This window comes from Lycium ferocissimum, chromosome 11, assembly GCF_029784015.1.
Source record: "Lycium ferocissimum isolate CSIRO_LF1 chromosome 11, AGI_CSIRO_Lferr_CH_V1, whole genome shotgun sequence".
NCBI lineage: Eukaryota > Viridiplantae > Streptophyta > Magnoliopsida > Solanales > Solanaceae > Lycium > Lycium ferocissimum.
The window spans coordinates 45,961,710-45,982,712 of NC_081352.1; the positions used below are offsets into that span (position 1 = coordinate 45,961,710).

Here is a 21,003-nt window from a genome sequence, read left to right on the forward strand (position 1 = left end):
GAGTCATCAAGGAGAAAGGAATGATGTGTTAAAAGAATCTTAAAATGATTGTATGTATGAGTTATTTGCTTTGGATTATTTGCCTATACTCTTTGTCTACTTGAATGGATTTTAAAGACTATCCTGGAAACTTAAGGGAATTTACATGTCTCTATTTCATTTTTTTTAAAATATACAGGGTGTACAAATGATCTACTGATCTATTTGAGTTCATATTTCGTATGTTTGGTCTTATTCCTTGATTGTGTGCTAATCCTTTTTCCTTTTCCTTTTTTTTATGTATGACCACCGCGTGCGAGTCCGAGGGACTCGTCGTCTTCCGCATTCGGTGTTGGTCCAGGGCCCAACGAAAACACTATTCCTCTTCCGTCCACCCCGTCCGCAGCCAATGGAATAAAAATGAAGTTCTGGGCCAAAGCCCAATGAGGAAAACAACGGCAGCAGTCTCAAAAAATGGGCTGAGCCCATTTAGCTTATTGCCTCTTTATTTTATTTTTGTACATTTAATTTGTATTGCATGACTAACTCTTTGTTTTGTTTTGTTTTCTTAATTTAGATGAACCTTAGATGAATTAGTAGTTTTAATTCTAGTAATGGGTAGTTAATTTAAGGAAAATTAATAATTAATCCCATAAACTTTATCTTCTTCTTTGTATTAAGATCATTTATAGTGGCTATAATATTCACCTCTAGAATAATTGATAATATAAATTCATATGTTCGAATTAAAGGAGTATATTTTATGCTTATTATCTTAATTTCAAAACATCACCAATACGCAAGTATAAACTCAAGTATATTTTATAAATAACTTTTCAAAGTTTGAATCAATCACGTAGACTTTTAGCTAAGCATAGTTAATAAAAATAATTAAAAGGGAAAAGAAAACTCACTTCTTTTTGAATCCTATTCATACACCTAGATTTTTCTACATTGCTATAATATGGTTTATCCAAAGTTCAAAACTTTAAAATTTCATCTCAAAAGCTATTACTTATATGCAAATTATCATATTTTCTACAAGTCTTATTTTAAATAACATTATTATATTTAATTTATAACTTTAGCAATGCTTACAAAGATATTTTCTTTCTACATTTACACTTAGCCTAACTAAATCATAAGTCTGGTCGGATTAACCATTATTAATGGAACTTAGAGGATGCCTAATACCTTCCCTCTAGGTTAGTTGAACCCTTACCTAGATCTTTTGGTTTCGTAGACTTTAAAAACAAATCAACTTTAGATAATTACTTTAATTACCTTAGGTGCCCTAATTCACCATAAATAATTAGGTGGCGACTCCTTAACCTTAATTAACCCCGGAATTACCCGGATGTTGTAAACTATTTTGACTTAGGTTAAAATAGGGTATAACAAGGCTAACTTATATGAGAAGGTTCTAGAGAAATATGGAGATTTCTCATAGAAGACCTTAGAACCTTATAAAATTGCATGGAAAGTCCTTGGAATAATCTAGTTGTGCGGAGATTTCTAAAATAGGGCCTTATTTGTAAATATGTAGGGACTTGTACAATAATTATTATTTGCATACTAGTCCCTAGGTGAGTAGTATAAATAGGAGGGTCATTCATTTGTAAAATCATCAAGCAAAAATCAATCAACTCTTCTATAATAAAAAGCTTCCTTCTAGCAAATTTCTCTTGTCTTATTCACTTACTATTCCCTTAGCGATCATGTAGTAATCTAGGCTGACTTGGCATAGCAAGATCGTGAGCAAGTTGTGCAAGAACGTGAGCGAGTTATCAAGTGCCGCACGTGTGTTTAGTTGAATACTAAGGACATGACAATGTGGTATCAGAGCGAAGGTTACAACTAAGGGAATGGCAAACGCTACTAAAACCCAAGATAACGTCATCCAAGATGCTGCTAGCAAGAAGGGCCATAACAAAAAGAGGAATGTCGCCAACAAGAGCCAGGAGGTGCCGCTAGAGGTTGTGCCAAACGAAGGGCTTAAGGACGTGACATTAGGCTCCTCTTCATTTCCCTTCTCTCCATTTTCCCCAAGTTCTATCTTGGATTAGTGACACATGGCATCGATTAGAATTAATGGCTAAGATTTAATTGACTAATTATGTAATCATGATAACTCTTTAATGGTGATATTTTTTTAGAATATAGACAACTCTTTCAGAAATATACAATTAATAATTGAATAATGGGATCTATATTATGTGAATTAGTAAACATCATAATTGAAAAAAATGGAAATCATCACCAATTGAATAATGGATCTATTAGGGAAAAATAATTAAATGTCAAAAAATAATCGGATAAATTAGCAAAGATATTTTACTGGTTAGGAAAAGTAAATAGGAAGAGAGGGAAGAATATTCTAATATATTTATGGATAAGTTATTAATTATGTAATCAAGGTTAGGGCCTTGTTTTAGTCAATCAAATCTTAGTCATTAATTCTAACCTATGTCATGTGTCTCTAATCTAAGGTAGAACTTGGGGAAAATGGAGAGAAGGGAAATGGAGAGGAGCCCAATCCTCATTGTTGGGACTTGAGAGTCAGCAACTTAAATGACCCAAAAAGTGACAGGAGGTATCAAAATAACGCATTAAAAAAAAAAAAAAAGTTACTGAAGTACCTTTTACGCACTAAATTAATGTGCAATAAGACCAAACTATAAATTTACAGTTAAGTCCTATTGTGCACTAATTTAGTGCGCAATAGGTGTTTATCGAATCCCCCAACACTTTGTTCATTGGCCAATAGTTTTGAAATTCACGTTTTTTCCATACTTTGACCAAAGATTAGTCATGTTTAAAAATGTCAATATTTTATATAGAACTTGATATCTTTTTCTGCGCACAATAATATAGGCTCAACACATCTAGTGTACCTATACGTTTCGATTGTCGTTTTAGGGGTTGTAAAGTGCCCCGAAGTAAGTTTTGTTTGTTTGGAAACTTGTTATCTTTTGGTTTAAGTTTTTTATTTTATAAGGTTTTGATTAATTTAGGACGTCGCACGAGTTATTATTAAACCACAATAAAAACTAAGATAACTAATTATCATTAAGAAAATAGTACCAAAAAATATATAATATTTACATAAAATGTATATTTTATTTACAAATACTCAATCTCCTTCCCCTAGGTCCCACATGTGGGAGCCTTTAGAGTAACTTTAGGCCTAAGGCGAAGCCCACTGCCCTCACCATCATCTTCATCCCCCTTCTTTCTCTTAATCCGTACATCCACTATGGCATGATCATCCTGCATTCCCTTCCTTGGGGGCTTGTTCAAAATATGCTTCCCATGGGACAAGACGGTGGCCGAAATGTGCTTCGAGAGATGACTCAATCAACGGAGACGGGTCCACGGGGAAGCGAGAAGAAAAACCGAAATAATATATAAACAATTTAATTTAGATTTATGCTAAACTAAACATGGAATAACATATAAACAATTAATTAATACATTATTTTATTGTAAAAAATCAAACCTGTATGTCGACGGGCTCCTAAGATAGCTGGGGAGAAGGCTCCTTAGAAGGCTCATGAGCTAGCTCCTCGAGCGTCTCGGAGACGGAGAGATGTAGATTGTCGGAGGAGACGGTCCATTTATTGCGCGTAAGAATGAACCGAAATAACATATAAGCAATTTAGTTTAGACCTATGCTAAACTAAACATGAAATAACAAATAAATAATTAATTTAATACATTATTTTATTATAAAAAATCAAACCTGTGTGTTAGGGCTTATGATTATCTCATGTCTCCGAGCATTATTATTATTATTATGTCGATTAGTCCCTCGAATTATTATTAATTATTAGTTATTATTGCCACCCCGTAGATCATTATTATCATTATGACGATTAACTATTATTATTATTAACATTATAATCTGAAAATAAATTATTATATACAGGTGTTAATTATTCAAGTTATTATTATTAAGAAGTCGATTATTAAAGTTATTATTATTATTATTATTACGGAACCGGAGCATATTATTATTATTATTATTAGACCTATTATTATTATTATTATTATTATTATTATTATTATTATTATTATTATTATTTCGCCATTATTATTATTATTACCACGACCACCCGCCGGGGGGCGGACCTCTGGGACACGTTCATCGAGACATCCGAGCTCCTGGGCCTGTAGCATACAACCGTCGGCTAGCTGAACCATCCCCGTTGCATATCCCGTTATGTGTGTGTCCATGTGTGTGTGTGTCCGCCGCATCCTTCCGTACGGCTGGATAGTCGCATTTGTTTGCAAATATTAATGATTGAATAAATTTGTAACGTAATACATAAAATGATTAATTAAGTTTAAGACTAATAAAGCTTACCAACGCCTCATATTTTGGAAGAACGCATATCCGCCACCGCACAGGTTAGCGGGGTCGAACTTTCAATCAACCCGCGAGTGATCTCGCCGTATACCACTTATGTATCCGGGACTAGAATCGCATGTCAGACCACCGCTAGCGTCCCCACCCTTTGATCCCAACGGTGGACCTAGAACTGCATAAAGGCTCGCCATGCATCCGTGACGGCCGCACGCTCGTCCCGCGAATAATGGTCGTGCTCCTGCTAACTCGCTTAGGTATATTCTGTACATGGCCGAACTGTCGTAAGACGCTGTCGGGCACGTGATCCTCAATGATATCCATATGTATCAACGGACATCGCGACATCCACGTGTGTATACCAGCCCTACAAAACGTCTGCAGCTGATCCAATATCTGATCATACGGCGACCATATAAAAGCCTGTAAAAAGAATTAAATTAGTTAACAATAAAACAATTAAATAGTAAAAAAAATTAACATACTAATGTTAAATAAAAAAAACTTACCGTGTCTGACGTTATACGATCTAGCTGATCCTTGAACGGGAGAAATCTGTGGTGCGTATCCATATATCGAATTTCGCCTCCCGTCCATCTCCGGGCGTTGGGCACCGCCTCAACAATATAGTCAAGCGGAGGGTCACATAAATAATAAAAGGTCTCATCCTAGTCCACACCCATCCGAAATGTCCTCATTAAAAAATATTTTATTAGTGGTCGTTTTCAAAAGTTATATTTAGAATTTTCTACACACACTTAAATATATTGTCTCTTTAGAGGAGCGGGCAAACATGTAAAGTGACACGTCCTCGCGCCCATAGATTTGCATGCGTAATCTCGCGGTACATATGCGTAACAACAACGCCCATTTAGCATCCCAACTCGCCCAATTTTATTAAATTTTTAAATGCCTCAAGCTCACATGGGAACCCGATGTGTTTGGGAATAGGATGCCCCCGAATATGACGAGAAGGTATAGACGAGCACGTTGGTTAACATCCACCTGAGGCGTTTCCTCTATAATCAAATGCTCTATGTCTACGAGGCACAACTGAGTAAAGAGGGAATGCATCAACAGCCGACTCTGTCCCCATATATCACGCTCCCGAGACACATGGCATGGAGCCTAGTCAACTTTTGTCTATACGATTTAATTGACTAAAACGAGGCCCTCAATATACAAATGCCTATCTACCCGTAGACCGTAAACGACCTCCACATCCCGAAAGGCGATGGTGTTCTCTCTCTTAGATGAAATGTATGGGTTTCCGTAAAATATAGCTCAATCATTTATCCAAAGAGTCCTATCATGTTGTACGCGACTAATAGACGCAACGGTAGATACCGCTCTAATATAGTATATCTAAGACGCGACGACGCGGGGGCCTAATTTAAAATATCCCATGCTTGTTCCATCAACTCGGGATGGAATTGCCGGCATCTACATTCGAATGTCATATAGTTGGGACTTATACCATTAAAGATGAAGTACTCCGTTGGCCTCGGATGATGGCGGATCCATGAAGGTGTTGTATTTGTTTTACGCATTTTTAATTAATCATTAACCTGTAATATTAATTATGTAATCTTTTTATCAAAAAATTATACTAAGGATGTTCAATCCTAAACTACGGATGTTCAATTATACTAACTAACTAAGACTTTAATAGGAAATTATATTAACTATCTAAATTTGTGAATTAATAATTGTTAATTAATTATTATACTAACTACAATTAACTAACTAATATTATATTAATGTTATTTTAAATCTTAAACTAAGGATGTTCAAACCTAAACTAAGGATTAAATACAATTAACTAAAAAATATAATCTTAAGGCTATTAAGGTTTAACTAAGGATGTTCAAACCTAAACTAAGGATGTTCAATCCTAAATTAACAAAATTTCACAAATAAAAATATAAAGATTAACAATTCATTATCATATAATAAACAATTAGCTAGCAAACAATTAGCAAATAATTAATAAATAGTTAACAAATAATTAACAAATAAACAATTAACTAATGAAACTATTAACAAATATTTAATAAATAATTAACAAATAAATAATTAGCTAATCCGACAATTAAGAAATACTAAATAAATAATCAAAAAATAAAAAATTAGCTAACAAACAATTAAGAATTAATTAATAAAAATTTAACAAATAAACAATTACCTAACAAACATCTAACAATTAATTAATAAAAAAAAATTAAAAAACCAAAAAAAGGGGCAGTGGACTACCCCATTTGCGCATAAAAAAAGTGCGTAGTATTTTTTCCTGAAATTCGCAACTACACAACAATCATGCTTAGGATAATAATATATTTAACAATGTAATAGAAAATTTGTAGTGAAATACCTAGACTGAAAGTGGTTTTTGGTTTTTGAAATCGAGTTCTACACTGCTTTATTTCGAAATCAAAGTTTTGAAACTTGTTCCTTGCCTTGAATATACCAATAATATTGACTTACGGATTAAAAAATAACACGAAAATGAACTTTTTTAAACGTGGGGACCACTATTTTTGGTTGATGAGCGTTTTTTTTTTAAATGGTGGGGGGACCGTCGGGGTGGGGAAGATGGTGGGGACTTTTGGTAAACACCTATTGCGCACAGTGGCGTGATTTACGCCATGCTCAAAAAATAAAGGTGCCCATAAATGAAGAAGCCAAGGGAGTTCAACGTCTACTATATATACATAAAAAATAATTTTCACTCAGATATATAATTTTTTTTCGCCGAAGGGGTTCTGGATACCCTGCTCTTACTAGGTCCGTTGATCGATTGCGACTAAATTAGTGCGCAAAAAGTACTTCGGTAACTTTTTTTTTTTTTTACTGGGTTATTTTGGTGGCTTTTGTCACTTTTTGGATCATTTAAGTTGCAGACTCTCAGTGCTGGTGCATGCATATAGCTATGTATCAGACTAATTGTTCCATTGTGTTACTCGTTTTACACTGTTGCATTTTCATAGGAATACTTGAAAATCCTTTGAATACTTGAAAATCCTTTGTGTTACTCGTGAGTTTCTTTATATTTGGAAATTCAGAAACTTTTGTACCCTACATAAATGGAATACTCAACAAAGTGCTTGAAACTTTTGTTTGCTTTATTTTTGAATATTTGGTAAAACACAAACAACTGTAAAAATCCGACCAAACCGATCAAACCGAAACCGACAAAATTTATATAATATTGATTTGGTTTGGTTTTAATAATAAAAAAACCGGTTTTTTTTGGTATGGTTTTCTTTTAAGTCAAAACCGAGTCAAACCACACCATGAACACCCCTACGGCCATATCCCTATACATTGGTAGCAAAAGATGATGTTGTAGTGTGTGGTGTACAGTGTTGATTTCACAAGATGGTAAAGAAATCTCCTCTCTATAGAACAAGAGATGAGAACATAATGAAAAGAAACAAAAAGGTACTCCTATTACTTTACAAACTTTTTAGTACGCCACTACTTTTTAATAAAATTAAAATATAATTAAATGAGATTATTTTGTCTCATTAGAAACCATCAAAATCATGAGAGAGCTAGTTGTTAATGAGACCTAACAAAGATCATGCGAAGACAAAGTTTAAGAATTTAACTTCAATTAACTGGGGAGGCAATATAGTAGACTTATTTTGAAAATAGCCAATCAACGTTGTGATGGTGTGTAAAAGCATTGCAGTTTCATTCAACCATTTTTTTCAATCAAGATCTTGTAACAACTAATAAGTAATTAAGAGCATTTATTCGATGGACACTGGAGAATCAACTCATGTTTCTCTTATCAAATATTCCTAATCTTCTTGACTTTGTGAACTTCTGTTTAATTTTACATCATGTTTGTTTGAACCTTGAAATTATTGAATTTTTTCATTAAATCCTTGAGAATAGTCATGAGTTGTCTACTGATGCCTCACTGTATTCCTGATATTGGTATTTTAGTTTACGGAAAGGGGCCAAAAAGCCCCTGAACTTTGGGAAATAGTTCATTCATACCCTTCGTTATACTTTAGGGCCAATTATACCCTTACCGTTATACTATGGGGTCAATTATACCCTTATGTCTAACAACTGCCACGTGGCATTATCCCAGCACTTCAAAATTATTTTCCCCTCAAATAATTTTTTACCCACTAAAATAACTCAACCCGACCCGAATTTTTTTTCTTTCCAGCCAAGGGGTATTGGGTTGGGTCCATATCAATTTACTGGAAAAAAAAAAATTCGGATCGGGTTGAGTTATTTTAGTGGGTAAAAAATTATTTGAGGGGAAAAATAATTTTGAAGGGTCGATGATGCCACGTGGCGTTCGTTAGACATAAGGGTATAATTGATCCCATAGTATAACAGTAAGGGTATAATTGGCCCTAAAATATAACGAAGGGTATGGATAAACTATTTTCCAAAGTTCAGGGGTAATTTTGGCCCTTTTCCGTTTAGTTTATTAGGAGTATTTATGATCAGGAGCAGAGACTGATGGTTCTTGTAAACTTCCTAACGTTGTCTAATAAATAAATAAAATGCACCTTAGTCTATACATGTTTGAATAATGAAATACGATGTTCCCTCCATCTCAAATTATTTGTCGCCTTTTTATTTTACACTTCTCTTAAGAAATATTAATTAGGAGGGAGTCTTGACTACTTTACCCTTATTTATATCTAAATTATAATTTATCTTCATTAGATGTTTACTCTTATATATGCATGTCATCTCCATTAACAACAAGATTTTACTAAGGGTAAAATGAAAAAAAAATTAATTAATTTTGTCTTGAACTTCTAAAACGATAAATAATTTAAGACAATTATTTTTAGTAGCCACGGCAAATAATTTGAGACGGAGGGAGTAATAGCAATTTGTCTATTGTTCAAAGTGATTAAATGTTTAGCTAAAGGCATAAAAGTTATTGTTTAGTTTCATTGACGTGGGATATTGCTCATTGAATTAAAATAAAATTGCTCGTTGAATTCATTGACATGGGATGAGTTAAATCGTGTACATGTACACGATTTGCCAAAATTAATTTTGCAAATCGTGTACATCTACACGATTTGCAAAAAGAATTTTTCGCAAATCGTGTAGTGGTATAAGATTTGCCCTTTAATTTTTTTTTTTTTTAAACTTCACGGACGGAAAGACGGAAGCAGTTAAAAAATGGGTAAATCGTGTAGGACTACACGATTAACCCATTTTGGTTTATTGCGTAGGCCACAACCCCTTTTGGAAATTTTGGTCCAAATTTGTGCCATTTAGGCTCCGGACTCCGACTACTATAGTAATGACTCTTCAAATCAAACTATGAGAAGAAGAGTCACATTTTGTACCAATTAGTAATATATGAAATTAAATCTGTTTAAGCAAAAAAAAAAAAAAAGAGTTTTTGATATATTACGAGCACCTTAGTGTAACTACTGTGTAAGTAAAGCATTTCTTACTCCATAAATTGATAACTAGAAGACTAAATTCAGATTCACAACAATTTGGCATATAAAAGTACACTGAGAAGTGGGAGGAACAAGTCAAGCTAAATTACATATCTAAAAGTGATATGATCCTGTTGGAAATTTTACGGAAAATACTTGATGACAACACTGTACTCATGAATTCTTGAACAATCTCATAACTTGAGGCGTGTCAATTAAGACAATATCCTTAAGGACATTTCAACCTATATGAGTGTATCCCCCAAGATTCAACAAGCTCTTCTAGTACAAAACTAGGAGCCAGAATTAACAAAGATTTCAATAATATTATAAAATCCAGCAAAAGGAAAATGAAGAGTGAAAGAATTTGTCTGTGTTCTATCTCCAAAAGAGAAGGAGTACAAGTATGTATATATATATATATATAGGTGAAGAAGGGCTCAGATGATCACAATCAAAGTTTAAGGTCAGAGAGTATGCTACAATGGTAATTGAGGATTAATGACCAAGAATTAATACCAATAAATAAAGGATAAAAGTTAATGGCAATAGGGAATCAATTCAATTGCCATAATCAGCCATTAAGACAAGTCAACATCAAATATTTGTTACAATATATAGACGTTAGGAATGTTAGGAATTTTCAAATATTATTATTTTTGAGATATTCTATTATTTTTTTCAACAGATCCCAACAAGCTCAAGACCATTCACTTAGAGTCAAGTAAGGGAACTCCAAGATCTACAAGTCTTATTCATGAAGGGGTAAACGTTGGAGGAGCCTGAAGAGAAGGCCTCTCGAGTGTACAACCTTTGGGAGATAGTTTGGGAAGAGATAGAGAAGGCTACTACACAAAGTGGCTAGAAGTGCAAGATGGCTATAAGTGCAAATTATGGTTAAAGGTTGCAACTCTTGGCTAAGGATGCAATTCAAGGCTAAGGATGCAATATAGGGCTATAATTTCAAGTCAATTAGACATGTGGAATGAAGGCCTCATGTAGGGGTTATTTGCGCACTTCATGTAGGGGTTATTTGCGCAAAGTATCCCTTTTGGGCCTTTGTTGTAATAAGCTTTAGTATAAATAGACCGCTTAGTTTCTTCATTTACACTTAGCTTGAATATTGATAAAACTTGAGTGTTTTGAGAGAGTATTTAGTATCTTAATATAGTTTGTTTGGTTGACTAAGTGTGATTTCTTAGTTGCTAAGTGAATCATTTCCATTGAATTCACGTAGGAATGCTCATTTGTAGAATTCCAATGTTGAGTCATCTTTGAATTCAAATAGTATAAGTTTTTAGGATTGATTCCAATTAGAAGGGTTTGGGTTTAGTATACCCAAATTTGTCCATAGAATCATTATTCTAAAGGTCTTGCTTCTATCCTCTAAGCTTCTCAACCCCAATTCTCTTTTACTTTTCCAATTTTTATTTTTATTTTTTGAATTTCTAGAGTTCCTAATTAGGATCTTATTCGCATATCTTGCCTTTAAAGCTTCTGACACATTGTTGGTGAGGAATATCCTCTCACTTTGCAACTTCCATTCAAGGAACTCTTCCGGATCACTACTCCCCTTGAACCTTGGAAGGGACGCCTTGATGGTATTTAAGTTCCGTTCATTATCCCTATGAGCCTCATGACCTTGCCATCTCCCTCGGTATTCATGACCTTGAATTCTCCCCCGGTCTTCATGACCTTGGAACCTAGCCTCATGGCCTTGAAACCTTGCAAAGCCCCCTTGTCTTCCTCTACCCCGATTAGCCATCTCTCCACGTCTTCCTCCTTGATGCGTTTCATTCCACCACCTTTCTTGTGGCATCTCTCCATACTCCACTTCATCCAAGGGGTTTTGGTATTGGTTTTAGAAGGGATCTTGTTGTTGAATTTGTGGAATTTTGTGGTGTTGACTCCTTTTGGGTTGTTTGGTACATTTAGGGATAGGTTTGTCGATTGGTGTTTTTGAAGGTGGGTGGTTGGTATTGTGGAGCTCTTTGGGTAGGTGAGGAGGTGGTAGGGGGATAGCACAATGTGTATACTCTCCCGGGTGTAAGGGTGGGAGTAGTCTCCGTGTTCTTACTCCGATCTCCTTCAACTTGAGAATAGGGAGTGCCCACTTTACTTGAGGTCTCAACTTGCACCACCTTCATCTCCAAACTCTCTAGCCTTTTCGTCAACCTCCCCACATTGAGTACGCTCTCCTTGATTAGACATTATAACCTGCAAAACTAGCAAACAATGTTAGTAGTAAAAGCCTTACTTCACTCATATTGAACTCTCAATCCTTACCACACTTCCGTGCTCTTTCAAAATTGTTGATGAATCACTTAACCAATTAAATTCACACGGTTCCTTACCCTTTGTGGAAGAATGGATTCTTATTTAGATGAAAAAAGGATAACTCAAAGCAAACAGACAAAAGCCAATAAAGTTTCAACGAAATAAAAGAGAAAAGCTTGAAAGAAATTGACACGAAATGAAATTCGGACTCAAGAACTAGTTAACAACAAGTAAGATCGATTACTAGTTGTCAACTAGTTAGAAGAATCAAATAAAATAGATTAGGAAAGATTCAAACCATTTTGGACACTTAGAAAAGTTTTTGGAAACATCTCTGATGGACCCATATTAGACCTGTGTCACGGGTGTATCGCGCAAAATTATGCCTCTGCAAGTGTAGTACACGCGCCTCGAAATTTCTGAAATTTTGTAAACTTTCTGTCCACGAGCGTTAGACGCACGACCCATGTGCAACACCTGCAAGGGCCACATGCGTTAGTCGTGCGACGTGTGTCCCACGCGAGGGTCTCTGCATCCGATTTCTCGAACTTTGGGCTGGATTTTCTGATATTTGCTGACCTAATGGGCCCACTCAACCTAAGATCTTTCCTTTTTGGGCTGGAAAAATAACTTTTCACAACTTGGGTGAATTTCTTTGGATCAGACTGCCCTTTTTGGTCTTCTTCTTCACTTTGAAGATATGAAGATGCTCAAGAACATGAAGAACACCCAATTTCCAAATCAGCTCCAAATCACCTCGTTTTTCCTCCAAATTGCAGATCTAGACTCCTAATGAGTAGGAGAACAAAGCCCAATAGTAATTAAGACCAATTAAACCCTCACTCAACAAACCTACTTTTGAATTTTTCAAGCTTTGAAGGTCCTTCAATGGTGAAAACCTCAAAACTCTTCCAAACAACTTCAAATTGCGTATTTGAGGGTTTTCCACATCAACAAACTCATATATAACATCAAAATCAACAAACAACAACTAATTTTTGGAATTTTTATTTTTATTTTTACTTTTGTAGATCAAGGATGAAGAATTGATAGAACAATCCCTCTACCTTGCTCTGTTACCAAATGATAAGTTCCTAATTAGAAACACTAGAAATTCAAACAACAAAAACCAAAATTGGAAAAGTAAAAGAGAATTGGGGTTGAGAAGTTTAGAGGATAGAAGCAAGACCTTTAGAATAATGATTCTATGGACAAATTTTGGTATACTAAATCCAAACCCTTCTAATTGGAATCAATCCTAAAAACCTATACTATTTGAATTCAAAAATGACTCAACATTGGAATTCTACAAATGAGCATTCCTATGTGAATTCAATGGAAATGATTCACTTAGCAACTAAGAAATCACACTTAGTCAACCAAACAAACTATATTAAGATACTAAATACTCTCTCAAAACACTCAAGTTTTATCAATATTCAAGCTAAGTGTAAATGAAGAGACTAAGCGGTCTATTTATACTAAAGCTTATTACAACAAAGGCCCAAAACGGATACTTTGCGCAAATAACCCCTACATGAGGCCTTCATTCCACATGTCTAATTGACTTAAAATTATAGCCCTAAATTGCATCCTTAGCCTTGAATTGCATCCTTAGCCAAGAGTTGCAACCTTTAGCCATAATTTGCACTTATAGCCATCTTGCACCTCTAGCCACTTTGTGTAGTATCCTTCTCTATCTCTTCCCAAGCTATCTCCCAAAGGTTGCACACTCGAGAGGCCTTCTCTTCAGGCTCCTCCAACGTTTACCCCTTCATGAATAAGACTTGTAGATCTTGGAGTTCACTTGCTTGACTCCGAGTGAATGGTCTTGAGCTTGTTGGGATCATATCAGAAAGTGATTTTTATTTCACTTGATCGATCTAAAGATTTTCTTTTTAAAATATTCATTCAATAAGCTATTCGACAGTACCATGATCCCTTTATTTAGCATATAAAGATAGTTACGGGTCAGGTATTGTGTCAGATGGGAGGTTTTTGGTTTGCCGTATTTGTTTTCATTAAGATTAAGACGTCTGAATCTAAATACACACCTGAATAATTAAGATGTGCATTAATATCTGGATGTCTGGATCTAAATGAACATTTGAATATTAAAATATGATCTCTAGATCTGAACATTGAATGATTAAGATTGTTTATTTTCAATATCTGAATGTGCATTTTAAATTACACTATATCAGTAGATTAGTATAAAATTTTCATTTCAGCAAAATAAAAGTAGTTTTTTGATAGAAAATAATATTTTGAATATTTATCTTGCTTTTCTGATAAGCAACACAAAGGGAATTCTAATATGCCCCCTAAACTTTTGTATACAGTGTTGGAGTGTTATCATTAGTCTCAAGTGAAAAAGGAAAAAGAAAAAGTGACTTTTCTTTCAACTTGAATTGTTGGGATTAATATACAAGTATTGTTGCTATATGGTATCTATAATGGAATAGCAGTTATCACAAATATCACAAGTTCTTTCGAACATTTGATAAGGGGGTTCAAGAAAAATTTGGATGAAAAAGGGTTAAAAAGTATTGTTACAGAGAATTGAACCCACAACCATGGGCTCAATAATAGGCACCTCAGCCGCTGGGCTAAGTTCTCCAATATGTTAAGGGGATGCAACATTAATTTTTATACATGAATCAAAAAATTGACCCCATATATATAGTGCAATTTTCTGACGAAGGGGGTTCGATTGACACCCCTTGCACCCCTATAATTCTGCCCCTGGCTGCTATATAGTATCTATAATGGAATGACAGCCATCACCAATATCACAAACGTGCTTTACCATGGAGCCCCAAACCCATAAATTTCTATCAGGGTATAATCTCAACACTAAACCTTAAACCATAAATCCATAAATTTATATCAGGGTATAATCTCACCACTAAACCTTAAACCCATTTTTTTTTATTACTTTAAGCAAAGAGTTAATCTTTTTTTTTGTAACAAAAATATTAAAAAAAGCAGTATGTTGATAAACATCAATACACCCAAAAATATTGTGAATATCAAAGATATCATACAAAATACTTGTAAAGATTATTAGAATTTACCAGTTCAAGAGGGAAAAACTAGTATTTGGTTAAGAAAGAATTGCAAGAGATGTGAAACTTTTTTGTGGAGGAGAGAAGGCAGAGGCGTCAAAGGTTTGCGTATTATTTTATGAGTCTGATGGAAACAAAACAAATACACTTAATGAGCTAAATCTGAATAAGTAAGAGTCAGACCTCATAAATAAATGCACTTAAGATTCAGATCTCCATTAAGTGCAAACAAATGAGACCTATGTATTGAGTTTAATGTTTTTTATTTTTATGTTTTGGCTTAACAAATAAGGTGTCACACCATTAAAAGTGCTTGAATATATTACTTTTTAGATTGAGTGGTTTTTTGAGTGAAATAGTAAAAGATAAGTGACTTACATTACACCTATTTTCAGTAGTTTAGTGGTTGTTTAAGCAGTTAGCTCATTGTATTTGGAATGCATGTACCAACATGGGTTGTGGTGTGATGGTTGGGGACTTGGGGTCCCTCCACCCTTAATAAGAGGTCTAGGTTTTAAGCCCCTAGAAATGTGCCCTGCAGAGCACGATCCGCATTTGATCGGGCTCCAATGCGCAGGTACCGAACACCGGGCAGGAAACAAAAAAGAACAAACTCATTTTGTTAGTAACATCTTGCATTTGCTTTGACGGGGTGACTTGAGATATTTTGAAACACAAGGATTATCCACGTTTTCTTGACATGTAAGTTCCAACTTGTAGGTACATTTCAGATATTGTTAAAAATCTCAGTACCTTTGCGAGATAATTCCAACTTGTAGGTAATTTTCTTGTATTGTCCAAGTCTCTAATTATCTTTATGAACTTTAATTTAGTCTTCACCTAATAGTATGATTTTTTGTCAAGTTGTCTCCTGTAACACTAACACATATATGCTGACAAATATTAGCTCGATAGTGGGAGAACAAATTGTATTGAACTTTTTCGATTAAGGTTAAGGAATTGTCCATATTCTGTAGCTGACGACCATGAAGAAAGATTAATCTTGATGAATAAAGAGAATACTATTTTAATTAGTTTAAACGATTTGTCAGCTCATAATGCATCAAAATTAGACAAATACTTGGTGAATTATTACGCTAGGTAACTTCGGTGAACTCTAGATATATCTGTAATGTGTTGTGAGATTATTTGGATAATGCGTTTTAAATAAAGGTGAGTTTTTCGAAGAGTTCGAATCAGGCATCTAAAATTAAGCCTGGCAGTTAAGTCAATAAAAATAACAACTTCAAATAAATATCTTCAAATTTGAAAATATAAATTAAATCAACGATCTCAGAAAACCAAAAGAAGTTAATTAGAAAAAGATACAAAGAAGTTGGGGCTGATGCAGATTTAACATTCTGTCTCACGTGTAAAATGCTATGCTTGCTACCTAGCACGGTAGTACTTTTATTACTCTAAAGCGGAAAAAAAAGTACCTTTATTACTTAAATCGGATAGGAAATACTTAATCCGTCCGAATTTAGGTGTTATTATTTGACTGGAACAGTTTTAATATATATATATATATATATATATATATATATATATATATATATATATATATATATATATATATATATATATGTATATATTATTTTTTTCTTTTTGAAATTTATGATCTAAAATAAATCTTGGATATTGTATAGCTATAAATTATCTGATTAAGATAAATTGTCTGATTAAGATAATATTGAAAATTTAAGTTAAGATCTTAGACATTATATAGCTATAGCCCATTTAACCCATATTCAAGTAGGATCTTCCATCATTGGAGTTGGATGAAAAAGAGAAGAAGAGAAAATAAATTAATTAAAGGGTTTCGGGTCGGTTTAAATGGGTGGGTTTCTAAGGAAATCGGGTATTTAAAATTGAGTGGTTCATTTGATTATGAGTTTTACACGTGTCCATATGTTAAAATTAAGGGCAAACTTGTGCCAAATTATAATGGGCGAGGTAAGTTTGAACCAAAAGTATAACAACATGGGTAGCGGTATATTTGGCCCTTTTTCCGTTTTATTTTTAACAAAAACTAGTGAATTTGCCTACAAATAAAAACGGCTCTGTTGGCGAAATTAGGAAGCACTCTGCAGTTGTGAATAGCTAATAGCAACGATTTTGTGTCTGTATGTGTACTTACCTTGGTGTGAATGATTTGCTAACACGTGTCATGTTCTTTTGCACTTGTTCCAATTTATTTTGTATATTGATGATCTTATTGAAATAAAACCAAGATCAAATTTGGTGCTTTTTAATTTGCTATAGAGCATAGACACTCTTTTGCTTGTTATTTGAACTACCAAATGGCTTTCAATGATACAATATGCAATTCATACATTGACAGTGGTCGGTGATGTAAGGATGTATTTGCTAAGAAAAACAAAAAAAATTAAAAAATACATTGATAGTAAAGCAGAAGAGAAACAAAACAGTAGGGATCTAGTAGCTCAGCTGGTTGACTACCTGAACTCTCACCTTGTTGGTGAGGGTTCGAATCCCCACGTTGTAATCCCCTTCCCCTATCCCTATGTAATAAAAATAAAAAGTTTAAAAAAAAATAAAAATAAAAAGAAGAGAAACAAAACAAGTTCAAGAAAATCCACTATGTTGTAACATAACATCCCCCTGTACATTTGCTGATTGGTGATTCAGGCTACCAGATAGTTATCTTTAACACCATCCCATTCTGCAATCTAAATTTAGTCTTTTAATGATGAAATTCACATATGAATCCAAATGCATTTTTTCTCATGCAAGTAAAGTTAAAATGGAAGGATACCTTTGGAAACAATTAGAATTATTTACAATTGACTGTTGAAGGCGATTCTTATCAACTATGATGCAGAAGCAACAACAACTCACTATGGTCAAATCAAAAGCGGTACAGCCTACGGGAAAATGTCAGAACACTTTGTACAATTTTTTTGCTAGAAGCTAAACAAAGCATATGTCAATTAGCTTGTCAAATAGAAGAAATAGAACATATCAAGAACGTGGGAGCCAAGTCCTCTTTTGTTAGCTTTCCTAACCCATCTCAAGAACCACCGACTGTCCTGCAACCGAAAAGTTGGAAGTTCAGTATGTAGAGGAAAAACAAACACTTACAGGAAAATGTTTTCTAGAGAAAGAGCGGAGGAAGGGAGGGTCGGAATAAAGAAGAATGTAACAGAAAGGTTTTGTCGGAACAAAGAAGGAATGTAACAAAAAGGTTTTCTGAGCTCTCAACTTGTCTTAACTATCAGTTCTACTATCTAATAGAACATTGCTTGACTCCTACACCTTCTGGAGACCTCTGCAACTGAAGGAAACATATATATTTTTATCACAACACATATGCAACTATCTAAATGACTATAAGGAAAAGACACTTGCCTTTAAAGATGTTTCTTCTTCTCTTATGACTCTAAGATCTTCTCTTCCATTGTAGGCTCGATAATAAATCTCACAATCCTAGTAATGAGAAGACAAAAATAAGATCCATTCAAGGGCATAAAAATACACGAAATGCAAAACACACATGACTGGTTTATGTTGCCCTATTTGATGTACTCTATCTTGAGCTTCTTCGCTCTACGGCTGGTAGATTCGAGCGATGGTTCCATCAAGAAAACCTGGCATAGGTCAAGAGATGAGCCGCACATCATGTACTTATTTAATAGATGATTACAAGTCATAATGGTTCTTTAAGTGAAAATAGAAGTGAAGTTGAAATATATCAAGTGAACAACATAACAGGAGATCTAAAGAGCAACAGGAATGCAACACTAGATATCTACAAGTCTTTGCATCTGAAGCGGTTACCAGAGTCGGCATTCACAGAGAAAGAAAATAGATCCCTTACATGTGATGCAACTGTAAGATTGAGGGCAACACCTCCAGCTTTGAAGCTCGTAAGCAAAATCCTGCAATCTGGATCCTCAGTAAATCTGGTAACTGCTGCATCCATTACAGAAACAGACGTGGATCCAACTAATTGAACACATTTGACGCCCGACTGCCAAAAACACATTTGAAAGCTTCTTTTTTGTTACACATTGACAAGAAAAAAAAAAGGAGGGGAATATGGGAAGGAAGAGCAAAAAATATTTTTATATCTTACATTCTGAAGAGAATATTGTATCAGATCCAAAAACGATGTGAACTGGCTGAAAACTACTCCTTTTGCAGAACCATCTCGTTCAAACATGAGCCTAATTTCTTCTCTCTACATTTAAAAAAAAAAGTAGAAATGAACATCAAGCATGTATCTAGCAGACACCTTTCACTTTGAAATTCATGATGGAATTCAGTAATATTAAAGTAGAGATACTGTAGCAATATTATTGAAGTAGATCGAAGAGTTAAGCACACTAGCACAACGTCAATCAAATTGATAAGATTTAGATTCTTCAATTCTTTCATACTTGAAAAGGGGAATACAATTAATGCATAGGCCTCACTTATTCAGGTGAGTGGGGCACAACTAGATTCACAAAAACAGTTGGGTTTTCGCCAATGCAAAAGCACATAAATAGAGATACAAGATCATGAATTCACACCCCTTGGGTTAGAACATTATCTTAGTTCTACATCTGGTCATTTAGATGGTATAACTGTGAGAATCAATTAGTGGCATGACACTCCTTGCTCTATTTGTGAAAAGGAAAGAAACATATAAGGAAAAGAAGAAAAGCAAACTGAGGAGAATATGATGATAGTGTAGAATGTAATTGTGTACCAGAGCTTCTATTTTAGTGCATGTCCGGAAAGGAGCGAGCTTAATTTTGTTCAATATACTTGTGTACTTAAACCCTTTGACAATAGGTTTAGTAATAAAATGCCGCTTATCGTTATCTGTGCTGGACACAAGGGGTTTAACACATGAAGGGCATGACACTCTTTATGAACTTCCAGCTTTGTCTCGAAAACACGTCATGCAAAACACATGACCGCATGAAGTAACCTGCAGTGAGGTGCCATCATAAGAATTATAGAAGCATTTTTAGGTGTTCAAAGTATAATAAAAGGGGAAGGAGGTGCATAGAGGTACACAAACTCACTATTGGATTTTCCTTGTTACGATGACATAAGCTACATGATAGCTTACCACAGCCAACATCTGTTTTCCAACACCCATAATAGGTGTCAGAAAATTCCACAAGGAAAGGATGATTCATGCCTGCAAATGATAGGAAGCAACAGAAAAAGATTTATGTGAAATTACACCAGAAAATTGAATAGGAAACAAAAGATAAAAATATAAAAGAAGCTGCAGAACAATAAATATATATGCAGGTTTCACGCATGTCATTTATACAACATTGTCTTAGTACCTGCTGTATGCATTTATTTAAAGAGGGATAGTTTTTCCTTAGAGGTCCAGCCTGAGCATATCTGCACAAAATACAACGTGGGAAAAAAAATACAGTTAGAAATAAAAATATCCTCTTCGTACTTTTTGCAGGCGAGGTAATGACACAAATGATTGAGAATTTTATGGGAAGAAAAAGACTTGTAAGATCTTACATATTTAGTATACATAGAAACTAACCCAATATGTTCCAAAACTACTTAAGAACAAGTAATTGTCTGAAACACATTACATGCAAGTACTTCATGCATAAGACAAGAAAACAGGATATGCAACCCAAAAAGGAAAACAAAACTGAGCCAATCCCATGAAATAAATTCTATGGGAAAACGCTACTTTAGTGTGACCAGCAAATTTGTTGCGCAAGAGACAAGCAAAGTGGAACTTGCAGGCAAAAAGAGCTCTATTTATGAAAATAAAATGTCAGAGAGAGCATACTTAGCCAACTTTGCGAGGGTTTCTTTTAACATGAATTGGTAGTAGTAATTTGCATCCTCGTCCAAAGAATCTTTTCTCATAGTAACC

The 21,003-nt window shown here is 34.4% G+C and overlaps 1 long non-coding RNA gene and 1 pseudogene across 1 annotated transcript; both read right to left on the bottom strand.

The window, feature by feature from the left end:
• LOC132038407 (ATP-dependent helicase rhp16-like) overlaps positions 1-21,003 on the bottom strand; it is a 99,861-nt pseudogene that overhangs the window by 73,168 nt on the left and 5,690 nt on the right.
• Positions 17,936-18,691, bottom strand: LOC132037585 (uncharacterized). Its single transcript, XR_009409927.1, has 2 exons — positions 18,646-18,691; positions 17,936-18,578 (listed from the first exon to the last, which is right to left on the bottom strand). It is a non-coding gene; the product is annotated as an uncharacterized LOC132037585 (long non-coding RNA).